Raw genomic sequence first — 22,166 nt, 5'->3', positions numbered from 1 at the left:
TAAGAGGAAAATAGCCTACCTTTATTAAAGCTACTTCTAGGTCTTCTGCTCATTAAGGGAGATGCATTTGCACATATAGGTACATACACATATATTATAAATATATGGAACACACACACACACACCAAAAATATAAGATTATCTACAAATTAAATTCCTTTGAATGATATTCTGAGGAAGTATTTTCATAGTAAGAGATCATTTTGCTGTGAAGATCAGTTACTCAGAAATCAAGGACCATCTCCCCATAGAAGATGAACGTCTTAGTTTAAGAAACAATGAGACTTGTTCTTACATTCTTCCTACACGGTGTACTCAGACAGGCACACTCTCTGAAAAGGCTTTATTTTTTCACATTCTATCTTGGATGTGGAAGATGTTCTCCTATATTGTTCTATTCTTTAGTAATGAAGCTTTTTTTTTTTCTCACTCAGAAAGAGGAATGTGATTTGCCTCGTTGGTCTAGGACTCCGGATTGCACCCACTGCTTTTCTATGTCCATGTAGACCTCTCTAAAAGGGAACGCACACTTTCTTGGTTGTTTCTGTTCATTTTTCATGTTTACTCAATAGTTATTTAAATCCTTTTAGGGGAGGCTGACATACCTTTAAAACATTCAAAGAACCAAGTACTTCTAGAAAACCCCACAGAAAATTGGCTGAGGTAGAACATTATAAAATAAATTAATGTATTTTCTTCTGTTTCTTTTGAGAAGGGGCCTCATGGAGCCCAGGCTGGCCTCAACCTCACTCTGCTGCTGATGCATGAGAACCTCCCGTCTTCTTGCACCTGCTTCCTGGGTGCTGGGATTACAGCGCGCTCCACCATGTTCACCATTAAATAGTATCTATGGTAGCACCAGCATGCAGGCTTGCTTCTCTTGCTTTTTGTCACTATTTTTATCTCTCTGTCTAAGACTGACTAGACTGGTCACAACTGTTCAGCAGAAAACACTTATCTTTCACGTGTAGAAAAAAGTGAATGCGTTCCTAATAACTTAGCAGTCATCTTGCAAATGAAACTGACAATTGGGTAGTATTGTATAGAACTTGTGGTATTAAAATCAGAAATGATTGACTAAAAAATGAGGATTTGGCCCAAACATCAAGATGAAGTAAATGTGTTTGCGTTGTTTTACTGTGTTACACAAGGTCAGGTTCGTGCAAGTGTGAATGTGCTTTGAGTATATTTATTCCACATTTACTCTCCTTCTTCATGTCCCGCCACTTCCCATCAGTCCCCTTTGTTTCCCCAGACAGTTCCCCTTCTCCTTTCACGCCATCTGTACACATGCAATGTTATAAATCAATAAAAAATGAAGAAAATCATGAAGGAGGTTAGATAGAATCCATCACAGAAAAAAGCAGCAGAGATATTTTACATAAGCCATTCCCAGTAAGTGATGTTGCTTGATTAAAACAGACTCATAGTTTTGATTTCTTTTATATTTATTTTTAATAAAACCACATGCTTAAAGTGTGATACCCACTCCAGAGATGATGACAAGCTCCCTCCCCCATCACCACCCAGGCTTGCTCACACACCCTTCTCTCCCGGCTTCCTTTTCTAACCTCATAAATGTACAGCTGGCTCACTGAACTGAACATCCTCTGAGGGGTTAGTTCAGGTCTAGATATCAAAATATTCCAGAAGCACCTAAATAAATTTAGGCAAATAGAATTCTATCCCATTACAACACGAGCTAATGTATTAAGAGATCATGTTCCTCTAAATGCTGCTCTTCCGAGAAGCTCAAAGGTCTAAGGAGACATTACCTCACTTCTCTCAGATCTTGTGAGACAGGCAATAGAAAGATCAACAAAGCTTTTTACAGGTCAAAGGAGCCTGTGATGGGGACAAGCGTGATTCCAGAGTCTAAAGCCTGATTCTGTGAGAGCTGATTCTCCCACCCTCTTCACAAGTCGTAATGACTCTGTGTCTACTAAGGGCACAAGGCACTGAGGTAGAAGAGAGATGGCTAAAATGCACACTAAAATACACAGATGCTGCCAACACTGGGGCAGCGACACAACTGACTCACCTGCTCTCTTGTCTTGGCTTTGTCATTCCCATCATAGCTCTGTGGCAACTTTCAACTTACACAAAAGAAGATGTGGTATTATCTCTGTGTCGATGAATCTCCAGATATCACCCCAATTACTATGTTAGAAAAGAACTAATAAAATAAGGGTTGTGACTCTAAAATGAACTAGACCAGTTCTCACAAGCCAGGAACCTTCTGCAATAACTACGGTTCTTCTTCATTTAAAGAGACAAAGAACAGAGGTCAGAGCCACGGCAGACCTAATGCAAAACCTCGAGGGCTCCCCATGGTGTTGCATGCCCTTTTGCATGCTCTCCCCATGTATCATATTATTCACGCCCATGGTCTCTTCCGATGGCATTCATCTATATGAAGGCTAATATGCTAGTCAGATGACAGTATCTAGAATCGACCAGGAGAGAGATGAGTCCCTGGGCATGTATGGTTGGGAGTTTCTATTATTAATAGATTGGTTTATTGAGGGTTTCATGGTCTGAAAGTCCTGGACTGAATAAGGAGGTGAGCTGAACTCCAGTATTCAACCCTCTGTGCTTTCTGACCTGGGATGACCAATGAGACTTCAAGCCCCTGCCGCTATGATTTCTCCACCATGAAAGACTTTATCTTTAAACTTTGAACTAAAATAAATGCTTCCTTCCTTGACTTGTGTCTGTTGGGTATTCTGTCATAGCAACAACAAGGGTAACTAAAACAAGGCACATCTGCCAACCCAGCTCATACCACAGTGTATAAGCTCCAACACTTTCTTCCCCCACCACCGTCCAGTCAAAGGGAGAAGGGTCAGAGAAGCAACAGCACACTGAACCGAGTGCCTCTAGTTGATGGGCTGCGAGCACTGCTGGAAGATTAAGAGGACGCTTAGCCAAGTCTCTTGGAAAAATCTGATGTTTGATTAAAAGTTTGAACCCAAGGAGTGTAGTGTACAGATATCACAGGCCACAGGAAGCGCATGTGCAAAAGTCCTGAGGTTAGGAAGGGCCCAACATATTCAACAACTCATAAGTGCGTGCATTTCCCAAATGTGATTTTATAAAGTCAGCGGTGACCAGCTCTGGCAAATAAATGTTGCTTCCTTAATGGTAACACACGCATAGCAAGCATTAGGAAATCTCAGAGACAAAGACCTACTGTTAATGCCTGAGCCTAACACGGACAGAAAAGTGAGAATCAGACAAAGCAGCTGCTGCTGGCTTTACCTCTAATGCACTTCTAAATAGATTTGAACAGATTCCCATAATCAAGGCATAAAGAAAACACCAAACAACTAATACTCCAGAGCATGACTTAAACATGCTTTCGATTTCAAGGCATCATTTTATATATGGATAAAATGAGCCTTTTCACCGAAGTTAACTTCCTACCTCTTTTTAAAAGCCAATAAAGTACCTGCACTTCATATTCCACTGCTATTAGAGAAGATGGTGGGTGATACACTTTTCTCCCCACCTCATGGAAAGCAGAGGAACTGAGCAGAAGAGGGCTTCCAGAGCCTTCCAATAAAATAAAGTTGTTCTGAATTTCTCCATTTCAGAAATAAAGCTACTCCTACCTATAACTTTATCAATCTAAAGCCCTATAAGAAATCTTTTCATCAAAAAAATTCATCATAGTCACTTCTCTGTCCCTTTCTTTAAAACTCTACCACTATTTCTTTCAATAACAATTAATTTAAATTAGCTTTGAGGGAACAGGGTAACAGCTCAGTAGATGAAAGCACCAGGTAAGTCTGATGATCTGAACATGAGCTCTTGGATTCCAGGTAAAAAGCTGTAACACACACACACACACACACACACACACACACACACACACACACCTGTAACCCCAGCATTGCCCACCAAGAGATGAGAAACAGAGACAAGACACTAGGCCAGTGAGCCTGGAGTATGTGGCAAGGTAATAAAAACAAAGGCAGAGGGTAATAAACAGTTCCTGGGAGCCTCTGACCTCTACACTTTTGGTGCCATACGTTTACATACATGTAAATTAATATTTTAAGAAAATATTTTTCCAATAGGAAATCTATGCCTTCATAAGTCAGATGTGAGAAAAATGAATAAGGCAGCGGGTAAATAATGCTAAAAATTCCTGTACATGTTTTAAAGTTCGTCCATCTGTATTTACACATGGGGAATGTCTATGCTCTTTACAGACTTAATGTTTCCATTACAAAATGATGTCTTCATCGTTTGCTTTGTCATTGGCCCCACACTGTATCTCACTAGGTGGTCTTGAACTCAGAATCCTTCTGCCTTCAGCCTCCAAAGTGGTATGGTTTCAGGTATGCGCCACAGTGCCTGCTTTTCATTCACTTTAAAGAGCTAATGGTGAGAGCTCTGTGTGTGTGTGTGTGTGTGTGTGTGTGTGTGTGTGTGTGTGTGTGTGTGTGTAAAACAGAATTCCTGGAAGCAGCAGGTGACTAAAATAAATCTCGATGGGGTTTGGAGAGTTAGTTTAGTGGTTAAAACCACTTGTTCTTGCAAAGGACCTGGGTTCAGTTCCCAGCACCCACATGGTGGCTCACGACCATATGTAATTCCAAGGGATATAATACCCTCTTCTGACCTAAAAGGGTACCAGGCATGTAAATGATACATCAGGCAAAATACTCATACTGACAAAATTAAAATAAATCTAAAAGTAATTTTTAAACATTATATCGCTAATTAGGATCTCTGGCTCACTGACTGCATGGTCCAGGTTCAAACAGTAATTAAAACTCCCTGCCGTAATGCTACAGACTTGTAATAGTAGGAACCAAAGAGGCTGAGAAAAGAGGACCACAGCACTGAAGCTATGCTGTTACAGAGTGAGATTCTGTCCATGACGGTTAATCATTGTCAACTTAACTAGATTTAGGATTGCCGTGGAAACATTCCGGGTGTGCCTCTGGGGTATTCCGGGAAAAGTCAGCTAAAGAGCAGAGCCTGGCAAGAGTGTGGATGATACCAACCCATGGACTGGAGTCTGAACTGAATAAAGAGACCCGAGACCTGAGCACCAACCAGCGTTCCTCCTGACTGTGAACACCGCGTGACCAGAAACCTAGTGCTCCTGCTGCCCTGCCTTCTCCACCATGATGGGCGGTACCCTCAGCTGTCACTCACTGAAGCTCTCCCCGCTTCGAGTTGCTTCTGTCCGTGGTTTTTTGACAAAAGTAACTAATTCATTATCTCAAAACAAAACAGGAGTGTAAAATTAAATTTCAAAATCAAAATTAAGGGGCTGGAGAGATGGCTCAGTGGTTAAGAGCACTGTTTGCCCTTTCAGAAATCCTGAGTTCAATTCCCAGCAACCACATGGTGGCTCACAACCATCTGTAATGGGACCATGCCCTCTTCTGGTGTGTCTGAAGACAGCTACAGTGTACTAATATATAATAAATACATAATACTTTTTTTAAAAAAAAGAGCACTTGTTCTTTCAGAGACCCTGGTTTGGGTTCCTACCACACATGCAGGCTCACAACTCTCTGTGAGGGCAGTTTCAGGGCATCTGAAATCCTCTTCCTGTCTTCCTAAGCCCTAAGCATGCACATGCTGCACATAAATAAATGGAGGCAAATGCTCACACGTATTAAAAAATTAAAAAGTAATACGTGACTAAGAGATCATAATTAGTTTCTTCCTGAAGGTACACCTCAGGTTATGGGTGAAAGGGAATGCATTTACCAGAATCTACAAATGCAGGACGCAAGTGTATTATATTCAATTTTCTCATAAATGCCATCATTTAATTGGTGACCTAATTAGAACGGGGCAAAGGGCTTTCGGTGGTTAAGACTGAAAAGGTTCATGAGGTAATATAATTGCCCAACAAAGCCAAAATAGTCAATTTGGATAAATTTATGTTGCCCATTGCCTCTGCCCTTATCCCTACTGATCCCAAACTCTCAAGACTGGGGGAACTGAACTAAAATGATGAGCTGAGTCCCTACAGGATTAGCTAGGAAAAGACCAAGCTGTTTCCACTAATTCCAGCAGCCAGGCTAGATCAATAGCTTGATGTGCCACTGGACTGCGGACGGTCGTTTTCACAGGGAAAGTACATGGAAAGAAGGCATCAGTTGTTGACATTGATTGACATAAGAGGGCTAGGATGATTTGAATTGCCAAGGATTTAGAAATAGAACTGTTTATAGGGAAAGACTGCTTTTACAGTCCAAAAAAATCAAGGCTAATGACAGGGTTGGGTGGAACCTTGCTGGCCAGCCATGCTGGAAGTTAAGGCAGAGTCTGACAAACATTCAGGAGTGCAAAGAAGTTGTTAGCTCATTAGCCTTTTTCATCTCTCCTTTCTCCTTGGCACCCCTCCCGCCAAGTCTTTCAGCATCTGAAGGGAACTTAGGACATGTTAGAACCTTCCTTCATTATCAACAGCCCTGCCCCAACCAAGCTCAGTATTTCTCTCAAGCTTCTTCTTGACAATGCTGTAGGATACCTTCCTTCAAAATCTTCTATTTGAGGAAACTGGGGGTTGGGGACCAGTTTAAACACATGCAGCTATGAATAGCCAAGGTCAGGTTGACTTGAGCCTCCTTCTTGTTTTGATATGTGAAATCATTTTGACTAGGCATAGACAACCAATTCCAAGATTTGAATATGCTTGGCCCAGGGAGTGGCACTGTTGGGAGGTACAGCTTTGTAGAAGTCTGTCACAGTCGGGTAGGCTTTGAAACCCTCCTAGCTGCCTGAGAGATTCAGACTTCTCCTGGTTCCCTTTGGAACAAGATGTACAGCTCTCAGCTTCGTCTCCAGTGCCATGCCTGCCTGGACCCTGCCATAATTCTTGCCTTGATGATAATAGACTGAACCTCTGAACTTGTAAGTTAGAAGCAACTAAATATTGTTCTTTATAAGAGTACCTTGGTCATGATGTCTCTTCACAGCAATGGAAACCTTAACTAAAACATTGTCTCAGGACTTTAGATGAGCTGTGGGGTGCTAGCTCTGGTCTAACAAATGGATGTTGTACATTCAACACTCTCTTGGGTCTACCCTTTTCAACCTGTTTACTGCCAGTCCTGACCACCACATAGTATCCTCAGATCAAGTGACCTCAAGTATTGTGAACACTCTTCTGCATAGTTCATTTTACCGACTCTCTCTCTCTCTCTCTGTGTGTGTGTGTGTGTGTGTGTGTGTGTGTGTGTGTGTGTGTGTGTGTGTATTGTTCAGGGTTGTCTTTGAAAGCAAGACCAATATTTTTCCTCTCCAACTTTGAAGCAAAAAGGTTGCACCCTCAAATCCTTACCTTCACTAAAGTGCCTTGGAAGGAATCATCTGACATCGTGTGAAAGCCGAAGTTATGTCTTAAGGGCCTAATGGATCCATGAAACAAAACCTCTAAGCCCCTTGCCCAAGGACAGATACTTCTTGAAAGCTGGAGGCTGTTGTTTATGGGAGATAACAAGACACATATTTTCACTCCCCAAACCAAGTTTGTTTGACCAAACTGCACCAGTTGTGTTTGATCACATATAGGTGGGAGGTCTGTGGGCAGGAAATACATCAGGATGTATGCTTGCCCTGATTGGACCTGATAGGAATATGATAGCATTATGGGTTTGCCTTTAAAAGCATCTGCAAAATGTGACTCCTAACCATTTTCTGAGAACCCCAGAATGGTCCTAGCCAGAATCCTGGCCAGTACTTAATTAAAGCTTGCTTCAAATTTGGCTCAAGAAAATGTGGAACTAGTCTTTTTCTCTCGATTCCCAGGTTTAACGCTAGCTTTTTGAGTGGTCTTAAATTTTTAGCTGTCTGCTTTGGAAATGCCTCTGTCTATAATCAACTGGTCTTTTCTCATATAGAGAATGCAACCTGTCTTCTGTGAATTTACAGGTCTTGAAAATCCCCTCAACTTTCTCTTTCAAGATTCTGGGGCTGTCATCTTTTTTATGCTGATGGGAGTCAACCTGGGTCCTTAATCTTACTCCTCAACTGTGACCTGTCTTCTGTCTATTTTCTGACTGAGTCCTCATGAGAAAGACATGCATACCCTTCAAGAGATGGCATTTAGAAGAGCTTCTGCCAGCCCATCCACATAAGAGGCAATATAAGAGTTTCAATGACTGAATGCAAATGGATGTCCCTTACACATGACATGCATCCATGCCTCTTGATGTTTACATAGCAGTTACTTATTTTAAAATTTGCAAAACAGAAAGTCACAAAGGGCAAAAACACTCAACTCCCCACATTAAATCAGTTGCTATGAACATTTAGTTTAGTCCCTGTAATACCCTTTTCCATTCTTCTGTGAGCACTCTTTCCTGCACTATATGTTTGCATCCTCTCTCGGTACATGTAACAAGGCTCTGTTCTCTTAAATATCTAGGATATGGAAGTTGCAATGACCAGAAATTGTCTGTAATTGTTTCCTGGTACAGCCCCAGCTGCTGCCCCACTAGAATCGTTTGTTGGTTTTCTTTAATATGGATCATTGTAACTTATCTCAACCATTCTTACAGATTTATTTTATTTAAAAATTTGAAAACAATTAAACCTTCCACAGAGGATATTTGAGAGAGAATATTTTTGGGTCAATTCCTAATTCCGTCTTTAGATTTTTAGAATGTAGTGTTTTAACACTCACCAGAACGTTTACAGAGATTTTCATTCCCACCCACAGAAACACTGAGCTGTTAAATATTCAAGCACATATTCAGGTAGTATTCCGTTAAGTAAAATAACACTACGATGTTATTCAGTTACTTTTTTGTGACTGTGTAAGACAAACTCTGGATCCTAGTCTTTTTATCAAACCCCCCTCCCACCACCCCCAGCCAAATTGCCTGCATATTTTTGTATAATTCATCCTACTTTCGTTGATGAATAAACTATTAAAACATTAACACCCTGCACTTTGGTAGTGTCTGTAAGACTCTCCTTTGTTCTCAGGCCTTGGGCATCTGTGGAAGAACCTGTTCCATAAACTGCTTTAGGAATACAGTACAATGCATTATTTAATAGGGCATTGCTTTTAGCTCTAACAACCAGCCGTGCTCTGTGGCCCATTTTTCTCAGTTCATTTGCTCTGCTCCTAAACACCGTTGCAGCAACATGCTCCAGATCTGACTGGAGAAGGGCGTAGGTCTTCCAGCTCTTGAATGAAAAGCGTTGAGTCTTCTGTTTTGCTTGAGATCACAATGGTAAAACAACTTAATAGTCAGCCTAAGATGGTGAATATATTATTATTAAATGTTTCTAGACGCAAAGAAATTTTGATAGAACACAGTACCAAGAGAAGAATGATGACAGTAAACGACAGAGTGGAGGGGACCGTTTGCACAGAACCTGCACAGCCTTCCCATGGGTGGGACAATATTTTGATCATACAAAGAGCTTCTCCATGCTGAGATTTTAAAAAGTCATGAAGCAGGGAAATAATAGGTAAAGGAAACGTCTGGTTAACTAAGAAAAGAAACTCGCACGTGAGTAGGTAGCCAACCTCGTTAGTGGTCATAGGAATCAAGTAAGACCGAGACCAATGGTAAAAGTCTCCTCGGCTCCCTCTTGTTTGCAAACGGTCAACACTGCTTCTCATGAGGAGCAAGCCTGGGAACTCTTCCCTCAAAAAGAAGCCATAGTAAGCTCCTTTAAACCATGTGACCCCTGTCAATTGCAGAGTGTATCTGAAATCAGCTCAGAAAAGGGACTACTACTGACTTGCTTCAGACCAAGCACAACTTCAGAAACAAGTGCTAATCACAACCCTTAGAGCTACTAAAGTTCAGAGTTAGAAGAGGCATTAAGATTCACCAAGTTGGACCTCTTTAGTGATTTCCAGTGCAAGGTTGTCACTGTACCATTGTATAAAAAGAGGAATGACACAAACTTATGTTTAGTAGGGTCTATTAAATATTCTGACTTTAGACGAGCTTAAAATGCACTTTATAATGTTATTTTGTACTACCTGAATAAAACTTACAAATACATGTATTGAAAGAATGACTAAAGGATGTCCAGTTGCCTCTATCTTCGTGGCTTTGGTTCTGATATGACTGAGGACATGTCATGTCAGAAGGGAATGAAGAAAGAATAGAGCTATAGAAAAACAGCTGGGATGAGGTGGCCCATGCGCTCTGATGAAGGTGAGCTCAGTGCGTTTATTACCTACCACTGAGCAAGGAGGCGGGTTTATTGTACACGGCCGAAAGAGTGAATGGGCTAACTACTCTCTATAAGAGGTCTCTGTAGGGGAACAGCTTCAGGTTGGAGTCCTCCAGAAGGAGCACGCTCTAGGTGATAGTTTCCACATACACTAGTTTTAACTACTTAGACTATTTGCTATTTCATGGGTGTGAGTCACTGGGGTCCTTGACACAACCGTGCTCATGTCAATAATAAACATCTACTTAGAAGTGCATCTGCTCCCCCACACCCATTGTCAATGACTAGTTTAAACGACTCAAGACCCAAAGATTCCCTATTGTCATCTCAGGAAGAGGTTCTGGAATTTGTCAAGATTTTTCACATGGTGGTGACATCTAGGGAGCTAGAGAGCGTCATACAGTGCGACTGATGAGACTTTACAGTTAGTTAAACAACGACTCTTTAGTTAACAAAATGTAGGAAATGTGTTGCAAAATTCAAAAACCTTCTCTTTGGTAAGAAAAAGAAATACAAGTGCTTAAAAAAAAGCAAATTCTTCAAATTTAGACATTTTCACAAAATATTGGTAATTTTTGAAGCTTGAAGATGGATGTACATCACCCCTCTACCCGCCTCTTCTAGTCTGTGTTTAAGAACTTGAGAACGAATTATGACACTGTGACTAAAAAGTAAAGAGGTTGAAAAGAAAGGAAAATCTGGCTATGGCTTGAACCAGAGGCCCCACCTAGCGCATTCAAGGCTCTTGGTTCCAGTCCCAGCACTGCCAAAGAAAAGGGAGGGAAAATGTGTGATTCATAAATATTTTCATTCCTCTTCAGTGGATTCTTTCGCAGTAAATAAACAAATAAACAAACGAACAAATGTATGTCTTCTGGCATTTTTCCTAAGTTTCTGAAAGCTGGCTCCCAGGTCAGGGTCCCGAGCACGTCACCTCCTGTGACCTGCACTACACGGCCCAGGTTGCTGCAGTTCCTTTAATTATTTCTCTTCTTGGGCTTGGCTAGAGCTAATTAGTCAGGTCTCGTCCCCGCCATGAACAAGTGGAGACATGCTCAGAAGGCTTCTCCCAGAAGCTTTTCTCTCCGCGCTCGGCTTTCGTTGGCATACGAAGATCTATTGCTTTAATACTCGGGAGTGCTTGTCTGTATCCGGAACAGACATCAGGCCCGTGACACCACACACCTGGCGCATCAGAAAGCCACTCAGACGTGACAGTAATGAACAGACACGGGGCTGGAAGCAGGCGGGAGCAGAAGACGGTTCTGAGCACGGTGCGCTCCAGCAGGTTCACAGGGAAATGTGCAAGGGATACGCAGAGCAATTACTGCACTCTGCAAAGATGACAGTTTTTAATGATGTCATTATTTATTACACTGTGTGTTTTTTCAATGACAGAAGGACTCTCACCTTCCAGGTGACCTCAGTTCTCACTCTCTCTCTTTCTCTACTATGTGATAGATATAGATATAGATATAGATATAGATATAGATATAGATATAGATATAGATATAGATATGGATATGGATATGGATATGGATATGGATATGGATATAGATATAGATAGATATAATGTTTATATATATATAATGTTAACATATAATGTTTATATAGATAATGTTTATATAGATGTTTATATTGATAATGTTTATATAGATAATGTTTATATTGATAATGTTTATATAATGTTTTTATATATAGTTATATATATAAAACAGATATTATGACACATATAATTTTGCAAGCCAAAAACCATTCAAAACTAAACAGTACCTGAAACCACTGGTAGATAGGCACTAAAGGTTTATTGTAATTCACATTTTATAACATTGAACATTGTAGGAGGACATACTTGTAAATGAAGAAAGATATAGACATGTGCATTTGTATTATCCCACTGATACCTTATTTATTCATTTATTTTGGTGATGGGGGATGGCTTGGTTGGTTGGTTTTCAGGTAGGATCTTATGTATCTCAGGCTGCGATCAGCTTATTTTGTACCTGAGGATGGCCTTGAACTTCTCCGCTTCCTGCCTCCACCTCTTGACTGCTGATATTACAGGCAGGCACCGCCATTCCCAGTTTATACAGCACTGGCCATCAAACCTAGGTATTCAGTCATGCTAGGAAAGCACTGTACATCTGAATTACATCCCCAGAGTCCTCATTGATATTTGAAAAACATGAGTATTTAGTATTAACTGAGTGCCACATTCTGGTAGGAAAAACTTCATAACAGAAATCTTCTATGAATCATATCCCTCCCACCATGAGATAACAGGACTTCATGGTTCCAAGAAGCAAATAGCTTCTTTACAGTTATCCAGATATTTTCCCATTGTCTGTTGCTGTCCATTGAGAGAACTGAACTCTACAATTGGCATGTTTTTTAAGATTAATTTTTTACTTTCTAATTATGTCAGAGGAGGAAGGGCATGCATGTGAGTGTGGGACCGGAAAGGGCTGGGGGAGTCTGTCTGGAGCAATAATGAGGTCAAGACATGTCCAAACCCCAAATATCTTGTCCTGAGGCTGGCACAAGTAGGATTGCTCCCTCCTTGCTCTGAGCCTGCATGTCCTGGCGCACATAAACTTACAACTGCCACCCCAGCCACCCCAGGTCACGAAAGCCTGGTGGCCAGGTTTCAAGTTAAACATCCTCAAGCATTATAAGGGATGCCCAGATGGCTTCTGTAATTCGTCTTCTTGCAAATAAAACATTCCCAGCACTTCAGCCCCAGCCAAAACCCCTTACCATTCCCTAAGGTTTCTATAGTACCTTGTTCACCCCAATAAAGGAGGCTGTTTCCCTGAGAACTGTCTCCAGAGAAGGCTGCTTCTCCCACACTCACGTTGACAGAGATCCTGTGTAATCCACCCACCAGGCCAAGCTTCATTCCTTCCAGTCTAGCTTGGTACATATCAGTGCATGGATATCCCAAGGGAAAAAGCAGACCCAAGCCAGAGTGTGAGCATGCACTCACTCATGCTGGTATCCTTGGGGCCTAGTGGAGTTACATATGGTTGTGAGCTGCCCTGAATGGGTGCTGGAAGAGAATTCAGGTCCCCTGTAAGAATAGTGGGTGCTTTTAACTGCCAGGCCATCTCCCCAGCCTCCCACAACTGGTGTTTTAATGCTAACCATTTGGATTTACTTTTGGAATTTTAATGGGATAATTAATTGAACAGATTAGAGAGAACACCTTTAAGACTCAGCTCCCCCAACATGTTTTTCTGGCTTGCTGTTAAAAAAAAATTAACCACATAAAAGAAAAGAGAAAAAGGAAAAAATGTGTATAGAGAAACTTTTATTTTTTATTTTGTTGGACTGTCGACTAAAAGATATATTTAGATATTTGAAAATGAGATTTCTAAATGTCATGAAAACTTCAATATATAATAAAATGCATCAGGTTACTCAAATCTTTCTGCATGGGAAGCCTTGTAAAATAGCTGATAGCCAGTTCTTAAGATGTCTTACTCATCTTGTACAATAAATCTTCATTCATTTGGCCGCTAGCCCTGCTCAATAATGGAAAACATAAAACTCTATGTTGAAGACTCAAAGTCACCTAAGCACTCATCTTAGTCTCTTAATGCTGTGGTGTCTGCTCTGGAGATTCCAACACGAAGTCGTCATCAAGAGAACACTTCCCTTGGCAGCTAGTGTCCCATCAAAGTCCTCCTGGCAGGACAGACACAGCAACACAGGGAAGCTTGTCAGCTACCCCGAGTGAGGAGTTAGACAGCACAGTTGAAGGAGCCGGAGGAAGGGTGATGACATTATGGTGGTCCCTGTTCTGATCTGAGAAAGCCCTGTTTATCCTCTGGAACAGGTCAGAGTCCCCAAGATCCGTTCCCAAGTTGTTTCTCATGGCTGTTTATATTTTTAGAAACCAGTGACAACTAAGATACTATAGAGTACACTGAGTATAAATTTTCATCAAAAGAAAAACAGAGGGCTGAGATCATATCTCAATAGCAGGGTGTTTGTCTGGTAATCACATGCCCCCAGACCCCAAACAACTAACCAAAGAAGCCAGAAAAAACTAAAGAGCCAGACTCCTAAATATCTGTTCATAATTTATTAATAATTTAATTCAGTCTTCAGAGTAGAAAGGAGGGGAACTTTAAACAAACAAAAGAGGACAGCAATCCTTTGTGGCTGGTTTATATATGTAGTGGTGTGGAGAAGAGTGAGATACCTCTGTGTGACCGACAAATTCCAGCTAACACTAACTGAGGATAGACAAGTGACAAGACCTAGTTAGCAACAGTGAGAGCAGAGGGTACCCACTCTCACAAAACTCCAGGGGGCGCCATTCACACAGACTCTAATAAGGTCGTTTGGTAGAGCCTAATCTAATACGGCATGTGTTAATAAAGGGGGAAATTTGAACACTGGCACTAACAGAAGGAAGACACAAGAAGAAGCCATCTCAAGCCAGGGAACGCTGGGCCCACCATCTGTTAGGTGAGGGGCCTGGAGTCATTCTTTCTTGACACCTTCAGAGTTCGCATGGCCTAGGCAACTGCATCTTCTACTTCCAGCCTTCAGACCTGCGGGACTATATATTTCTGTTGTTAAACCCCCCAGATCTTGGCATTGTTATAGCAGTCCTGAGAGTTAGAATACCAAAGCAGAGGTCCACCACAAATTCATGGTGCGAATTCATTCCATTTTTGTATGTTTTGAATTTCTAAAATAGAAGATTTTAAAAGAACCTCTGCACACAGTCTCAGAGACATGAATAATTCAGCTGCACTCGGCCATACTCCTCCCGAGGAAAACACTCACAGGCAAAAATACCTTTAACATCCAGAATACAGATGCTCCTGTCTCCAGTCCCTGAGTCTAATTCCACATCTGTAATTCCTTTCCAAGGAATCACGGGTAAATCTCTCAGACAAGGCGCCGGAAAGCTCTCCTCTGCCTTTTGGCTCTTTGGGTTCCCATCGGTGAACCCGCTTTTCTCAAGCATAATTGAATCCAGCTTCATGGCGCCTCAGAAATCCACACAACAGACAAGACAGAGAGAAGGTGATCTTTCTACATAGACCCACGACAGAATCCTTAGAATTTGTTCTCTGCCTTAACATGAATGGCCTCTTGTCCAGGCCACATTGATGGGATTTAACACCCAGTACGCAGGTTAGGAAGAAATACACCATGAAGTGCATTAAATAACCCCATAATCACATCTAAAGGCTAAGGGAACCAGGGCCACCGCAAATACTAAATGCACGATAGCAAAAGCAGTCAGCATTTTCCAAACCATATGCTTGTAAATGTTATTCTGCAGGGAACCAATTAAAACTATGGGATACTTAGAACACAGACATATGGAACAGAGCAAGGCAACTTATCTTGTCACTTCAGTGCTTGTTGGGTGCACCTATTAGTGGGCTATAATATTGAGTTATTAGTACAAATAAATGCCATCTTATTGTGAACATGGAAAGGCAATGGCAGTGCTCAAAGCCCCTGCTTCGGTGGTGGTGTTATTGTCCTTAAAGGGAGGGGTCAGCACTCTCCCAAGACTCACATGAAATTCCCGTCGTGTTAACTATCAAAAACATAATTATTAAGATGAATATTTGGTCAGGCCAGGCTTCTGTTTTCACTACTGGTTCAATAGAAAAAATATGAATGACAGCATTTTATGAAATTCACAAGGGTCCCAATGAAACCAGTTAAAAAGTGCACAAGGAGAAAGAGCACAGGGACACGTGATGCCCGAGTGGGACAAGAGAGCTATTTGTTGCTACAGGACAAGAGATATGCAGGTCATCTAAAAGAAGCAATCGGAAGACTGATTTTGATAGCCATGGAGTTAAAATTTTTAGACAGGGTATTATTAAGTTCCCCTGACATTAAATACAAAAACTAAAACAAAACAAAGCAAAAAAAAAAAAAACCCCAGAAAAGTTAAAGTAAAATACCTGGGATCCATTCACAGGTCAGCCTAAAATAGGTACAAGACAGTAAAAATTTTTCATTCGATTACTAGAACTTCATTTGCTATTATCAGTCAATTTAGAACTAACATTTAAGGGACTCAGACATATCAATTCTAATAAGATGGCCTAAACGTAATTAAACTAATACTAGAAATGGCAGCCTCAAGTCATGCCCCAGAGAACATATGAAATACTAAAAGAGATTATCATTTTTAATATATTATAAAGAAATACAATTGGCTAATAAATGTTACATGAAAAATGGTCAGTACTCTTAGCCATCCGTCAAATGCAGATCAAAACCCACTGAGATTCTATTTCACTGCAGTCTAAACAGCTGTGAAGAAGCCAGGAAGTGCCAGGGAGGGTAGGGTGAGAAGAGAACCCTGAGAACAGTGATAATGAGGATGTAAAGTGTAGACACCATGAATGTGGGTTCCCCCAAAAGCTAAAGCTAGAACTGTATTATGGTCCAACCATACCACTCCTGGGTACATAAGGATAGGAATCTAAGTCAAAGCTAAGTCATCAGGGCACAGAGATAGCCGGTGCCCCATCTTACTGCTGCTGCAGTGTTCACTGCAGCCAAGTTCTAGAATGAGCCACACTGCCTGTCAACAGACGGATGACAAGGAAAACGCGACGGTATAAAGAACAAAATAATTATATCATTTGCAGGTAGTGGACAGCATGTCCCAGAGAGTCTCCTGTCAGGAAACAAAACCAGACTCGGAAAGGGAATGTCTTCTCTAGACTTCAAAATATGAAGGCAGAAGGGGAAATCTATTGGGGAAGAGCAGGGGACCAGCAGGGAGTGGGGTGAGGGTAAACAGGTCACAGAAAGGTGACTAAGGTCAAAGTTTGTGACACACAAACATGAGACTATCACAAAACACAGTACCATGTGCTAGGACAATGTAGTAATAATGAAGAAGAGAAAAGAGAAAGGTTGTACAGCTGAAGGAGTCTAGTGGCTGTCATTGATGAGATCAGAAAGAGGACCATGTAGTAGTATGGCTGGGGGGCGGGACTACCTTAATAGTAATGAGCGCCCAACATCAGTAATAAATTTGAATACAGTATTTTTGCATGTGTATAGCATACTGCTTTGCCAGTGCCTCCTCTGTGGGCCTGCACTCCGTGGGCCTCCCCTAACATCCAGTGTATCTCAGGCATATAGACAGCACCTAGTGTGTCTATACACTGGCCCATTGTTTAGTCTTCAAGTCATCTTTCTACCCTGAAATCTTTCTGCTTCCCTGACTGTGACTATTTTGCAGGACTCAGCTCAGGGCCTCCCGCCTATTGGAATAGGTAGCCCTTGAACAAGGAAGTGCACCCCATTCTGTTCCCCCTTTTCTGTGTAAACTTTCTGACCAAGACATCAAAACTTCAGTCTCTCAGTATTCTCCAGTTCTGGAGATTTCCTGAATGGTAAAGAGATGTCATCATACCTAGTAGGTGGGGTTTGTGGTTCAGTTATCTATGTGAGCCCAAGGCTTTGTTGTTCTGTGCACATAGCAGATACAACTCACTTTAGAAATGAACGAAAGGAGACCGTGGCCTAGGAGCTCTTAGTACCATCCCTGACCTTCTTTCTTTCCTATCAGTGCACGTCTAACAAACACGAGCATCACAGGCTACACAGGAGACACAGATACACTGTCAGTGCAGCCTGGCTCTTTTCTGCTTCATCTGAAAAGACAGACCCCTAGGACCAGGACCAGGTGCCTCTGGATTGAACATTTACCTCCCCACATAAATGAAGCACAACAAGACGTACAAATCATCCCTCTAACTTAGCAATGGTAGAAAGTCCTATTCCCCCATGAGCAGAAGGAAACATTCTCTAAGCTTGCCTGCAAAACCCGTTCCCAGAATACTCATGCAATCTGACCCAGAGAGACAGTCTTGAATTGGAAAATAAAAAATATATAATGAATGCTTAGAGCCTTTGGGGCTGTGACTGGAGAGAACTCTAGAGGACTGTGAAAGATACCTGTATAATGCAAGGCCCAGTGTGCTGCATGGGGATTTAAAGGCACTTCCTATCACGACCCACGCTGCATGAGGCCTTCCTCCCCATACCTCTGCTGCCCTGTGGGGCATCTACCTGTGACTTCTCCATAGCAAGTCAGAAGACAGAGATTCTACATGTAAATCAGTGCAGCGTTAAATGCCTTCCCTTCAGTGGGCTGAGCTGAGCTACACAGACATCTCTATCACACTGCCGTGGGGTGGTGGGAGCAGGGCCAGTGCCACCCCGCCATGTTTTGTGGTTGACTGAGACAGTCAGCTCCTGGCAATCATTCTAGCTCTTCTGTTTCAGCATTGCCGCTATCCCAGCCTGCTGCTTTATCCACTGGCTTTAAAATAACCACCGGCTCCTGCAAGTGACTTAAACCCAAGAGGAAATTTTATATATAATTACCCCAATGCCTGCCATCTCCAGAATTACAGCGACTCAAGAGAAGCTCTAATCAGATGGAGGCACACGGAACGTTTTTAGGCATGGAATTTAATACAGGTTGACACGTTTGAAAGAAAGTTGTCTCCTCAGGACGGCGTCAGACACGGAAAGCTTGCTGGTAAGGAGGCTGGAGACACAGGGTACTGAGTCAAACTCACTACTAACTAGCTTTGAGACCTTGGTCTAGACACTCCTCTATCCTCAGCCTCAGAATCTCTGAAATAACAGGTTGAACCTGAGACTCCCTAGGCTTCCTGTTCATTTTAACATTCTGGGAATCAACAAAGTAATTGGATGTAGAAGATGGATCTCTGAAGGAACCCCGTTTTAAAAGAGACCTATCTGTTTGTCTGTCTGTTGCTTTGTATATCAAGGGGATATGTTGATGAGGGGAAGGTTTCAGGCATTGCTACACTCAAGATTCTGATATGACCGATTAGGGATCTCTTGGAATCACAGCACAGCAATACCAGTTGGTTGTTGGAGCTGTCCTAAGGTTTCTCTGCTCTGTGTTCAAAAATTAAATAAAACATTTGAATGCCAAAACAGAGTATGAGGGAATGAACAACCTGCCATTTGAAGAAGGAACATTTCCTTGGGGTTATAAATAATGCACAGTTCAAGATTTTTTTTCTTTTTGCAGGAATAAGCAGCCATTACCTTTTATAATATCACTGCCAGCCTCTGGGGTTTGGAGAGAAAACCTCTCTAATGGATACACTTGCCCAGAACAGACAACAAAGTCTATTTAGGTGCAGTGTTAGATACACTGTGACCCTTAGGGAAGACATAGAACTGGACTCTCAGGAAGAAGGGTTTAGCACAGCGGTGTTATTGACAGGTTCTGGGGCTCATCGAGTTGTTCAGCCAAGAGAGCTGGGGATCAATAGCAGCATCAACAAAATGCTCCAGATCCTGCTGATTTCTCAGAATGTGGGGGCTGAGAAAAAAGAGGTCAGCACTGTGGTCAGTCTGAGCATCCTTGAGGTCACTGGCGAGTCAAGAGATTGATGACTCTGAGTGAAAACAAATACCAACTGACTTCAGGGACATGGGGGCCAGTCAGAGAAGCCGGTGTTCTCTTTAAAGGCAACTTTAAAAGGGGACTAGTGAAGAGTGTACTTGTAAGGCACATGAGTGTGTCACACACTCAGTGAGTGTTGTCTAAAAGAGAGGAGGTGTCATGAGCCGGCAGGGGACCCATAGTTTTCCTCTGAAAGAATAATGTCTTCTTGACCTTCATTTCCTCATCCATAGTCAGGTTTCTAGCTATAAAATGAAGTTCCTTAGAAAGGACTACAACTGGCCTGAAAGCCATAGAGCTCTTAAGAACCGAAAATTCTGTTAAACATCTTCTAAAAGATGCTGGGGAGACTCTCCACTGCAAATAGTTATAAGAAGTGTGGGGGTTCATTTCTGGGTCTTCAAATTCTATTTCATTGATCTACCTGCCTGTCTCTGTACCAACACCATACAGTTTTTATCACTATTGCTCTGTAATACTGCTTGAGGTCAAGGATGGTGATTCCCCCAGAAGTTATTTTATTGTCAAGTATATTTTTCGCTATCCTTTTTTTTTTTTGTAATTCCAAATGAATTTACAAATTGCTCTCTCTAACTCTATGAAGAATTGAGTTGGAAATTTGATGGGGAATGCATTGACTCTAGAGATTGCTTGCAGCAAGATGGCAATTTTTACTATATTAATCCTGCCAATCCATGAGCATGAGAGGTCTTTCCATCTTCTGAGATCTTCTTCAATTTCTTTCTTCAGAGACTTCAAGTTCTTGTCATACAGATCTTTCACTTGCTTGATTAGAGTCACACCAAGGTATTTTATATTATTTGGGACTATTGTGAGGGGTGTCATTTTCCTAATTTTTTCTCAGCCTGTTTATCCTTTGAGTAGAGGAAGGCTACTGATTTGTGTGAGTTAATTTTATATCCAGCCACTTTGCTGAAGTTGTTTATCAGATTTAGTAGTTCTCTGGTGGAACTTTTGGGGTCACTTAAGTATACTATCATATCATCTGCCTTTTGACTTCTTCCTTTCCAATTTGTATCCCCTTGACCTCCTTTTGTTGTCTGATTGCTCTGGCTAGAACTTCAAGAACTATATTGAATAGGTAGGGAGAGAGTGGGCAGCCTTGTCTAGTCCCTGATTTTAGTGAGATTGCTTCAAGTTTCTCTCCATTTAGTTTAATGTTAGCTACTGGTTTGCTGTATATGGCTTTTACTATGTTTAGGTATGGGCCTTGAATGCTTGATCTTTCCAGGACTTTTATCATGAAGGGGTGTTGAATTTTGTCAAATGCTTTCTCAGCATCTAATGAGACGATCATGTGGTTTTTTTCTTTGTGCCTCTCTCTATCCAGAGGCTGTCCTTTGTCCCCCTCTGTGTCAAATATCTTCCCCTCCTCCCTTATCCCTTCTCTCCCACCGTTTATCTCCTGTCTTAGTCTCTTCTTCCCTGTACTCTGCCCCTCTGTGGCAAATAAATCTCTTTTGTGCTGAGAACTTGGTCTTGGGGTCCTGAGTTGATATCAATTCCTTCAACAACTATCAAAACTCTAGATCTGGGTTATCCAATGCTGTCTTCTGAACCTCCTGGGTACCAGGCACATATGTGGTCAGCACACATGCATACACACATAAAATAGGATAAATAAATCTTAAAGTGGATATTAAAACGAAAAAAATTATGGCAGCATATAAAATTAAGAATTCTGAAATGAAAGCTTTTAACTTTCCATTTGGAGGGATTAATGCTAATTTACATAAGAATAGCTCCTTGAAGGACAGTAACCAATCACAGCTTTGATCTTTCACAACCGTACTGAAAGATGAGCTGAGGGATTGTGTATAGCACAGCCAAAGTACAACCTGATTAGTGCTGGCTTCTAAGCAAAAACTCTGGGAAGCACTGTGTTTAACACTATTAACCCATGTGAGCACATCACAGGGTCTCCTCGATCTTAGTTTATGTGTATAAATCACTATGTTTTAGGAGAGAAAGGGAGGGAGAGAGGGAAAGAATAAAGGTTGAAGGAAGAGAGAAAAGAGAGAGATACGACAGACATTGAGAGTGTGCATTCTAGAAATGCATGCTGGGATGGCACCACCATTCTTGAAAGCCCAATGAATATCTACATCATAATCTCAGCTGCACCACATTTAATAACACCTGACAGATGTTTACAGAACGTCGGTGTGTCAGACACCATCCTAGAAGGTGTTAGAGCAGACGAAACAGTGCTGACTTAAGATAAACAGTTTTTAATGTAGCTGACATAAAAAATTGCAGTTTACAAGGAAAAATTAGTACTGTTTAAAAGGGGTGTGTGCGTGTGTGTGTGTGTGTGTGTGTGTGTGTGTGTGTGTGTGTGTGTGTATGTGTGAGGAAGGTGATAATATTTTCTGTGAAGCAGCAGAAGAAGGAAGTAGGGAAGAAATCACAGTGATCTGCTGAGACTCCAGGCAAGGATACGGCAAAGAGCCAGAGAGGCTCCATCAGAGAGAAGGCCCTGCACAGTCCTTAAAAGGAAACCTCCTGT

General features: G+C 41.6%; 1 protein-coding gene across 1 annotated transcript in view; it reads right to left on the bottom strand.

Moving 5' to 3' along the window:
• The window catches only part of Prune2 (prune homolog 2 with BCH domain), a 249,999-nt gene that overhangs the window by 206,541 nt on the left and 21,292 nt on the right, over positions 1–22,166 (bottom strand). The gene's annotated exons all lie outside the window — the stretch shown is intronic.

The sequence above is a fragment of the Rattus rattus genome, chromosome 2 (genome assembly GCF_011064425.1).
Source record: "Rattus rattus isolate New Zealand chromosome 2, Rrattus_CSIRO_v1, whole genome shotgun sequence".
Classification (NCBI taxonomy): Eukaryota; Metazoa; Chordata; class Mammalia; order Rodentia; family Muridae; genus Rattus; species Rattus rattus.
This window is presented reverse-complemented; position numbering and strand designations above follow the sequence as displayed.